Source organism: Symphalangus syndactylus, chromosome 11 (genome assembly GCF_028878055.3).
Source record: "Symphalangus syndactylus isolate Jambi chromosome 11, NHGRI_mSymSyn1-v2.1_pri, whole genome shotgun sequence".
In the NCBI taxonomy this organism is placed as follows: Eukaryota; Metazoa; Chordata; class Mammalia; order Primates; family Hylobatidae; genus Symphalangus; species Symphalangus syndactylus.
This window is the reverse complement of record NC_072433.2, coordinates 74,015,399-74,016,735: the sequence shown is the minus strand read 5'-3', so window position 1 is coordinate 74,016,735 and position 1,337 is coordinate 74,015,399. Positions and strand designations below refer to the sequence as shown.

Genomic DNA, 1,337 nt, shown 5'->3' with positions numbered 1-1,337 from the left:
GTTTGAGCAGACAACTCTGAAGTTATTATGGACTAAGTTGAGAGACCATTTAGCAATATGCAGTACTCCCAATGACTTAGAAAAACTTAACTAAACTATTGGAAGGATTCCATCCTGTTTTTTAAATGTAGTATACTTATTAACTCAATAGAGAAACATGAAATCAAGATTGACTTCGTTTTATTGTCAAACTGAAGGGTGACAAGCAATTTCAGCCTTAGCAGTTTGAGGAAAAAGAACAAGAGTCTGTAAACCCCAAATCCTGACCAGAGCTTTCAACCCTGCATTTCATATCCACTGTCTGACAGTTGCTGAAAATGTTAACAACTCATCAAGTAAAATCAGCACCATTAAAAAGTGAGGACAGCATTTGTCTGATTCCTTTTTTACATGTTATTTTCTTTAAGTTAATTACAATGTGTGTGTGTGTTTTTTTTGTCTGAGGGTTACTGTTGTTACTGATGTTAAATATAGTAAAAAGAAAAACAAACCAGATTTTTTCCCTCATGTAAGTTTGCCATTATTGTTTCCCAGACTTGAAAATACTTCACCTTATGCTACTATATGGAATCATTTTACTTTACCTTATGCTACTAATATAGAATCTTACTGTAAACCCAATTTCAACATATACTTCTATAACTGTAGAATTGGAATAGCAAATTATATATGTTGCAGCGTTGCTGGAAAAATTAAAAGTTGGAATACATACCTGGGAATTACTTAAATAAATTATATCTATACCATGCAAGAGTTAGTAACTGTCTTAAAAATGACATGAGTATAAATACTAATTTGGAAGATGCTTATAAATGTAAAAAGAAAACAGTATAGTAGGTATTATATGATCTCACTTATTAAGATCTTTTAGTGCTCACTTTGACAGCACATATACTAAAATTAGAGTGATACAGAGAAGATTAGCATGGCACCTGTGCAATGATGACATGCGAGTTTGTGAAGTATACAATATTTTTAAGACACAATGAAGTACAAAGACCAGTGACACTATGAAGCAATCACGTAAACAAGTCTGCAAAATAACCAGCTAACATCATCACAACAGGATCAAATTCAATCAAATTCACATGTAACAATATTAACCTTAAATGTAAATGGGCTAAATGCTCCAATTAAAAGACACAGAATGGCAAGCTGGATAAAGAACCAAGACCCATTGGTAGGCTCTCTTCAAGAGACCCATCAGTATGCTCTCTTCAAGAGACCCATCTAATGCGTCAAAGACACATGTAGGCTCAAAGTAAAGGGATGGAGGACAACTTACCAAGCAAATGGAAAACAGAAAAGAGCAGGGGTTGCAATCCTAGTTTCTGACA

General features: G+C 33.8%; 1 non-coding gene across 1 annotated transcript; it reads left to right on the top strand.

Annotated features, from left to right (window-relative positions):
* The first annotated feature begins 870 nt into the window (after positions 1-870).
* On the top strand, positions 871-977 carry LOC129457856 (U6 spliceosomal RNA). Its single transcript, XR_008649408.1, has one exon. It is a non-coding gene; the product is annotated as a U6 spliceosomal RNA (small nuclear RNA).
* The last annotated feature ends 360 nt before the right edge of the window (positions 978-1,337 follow it).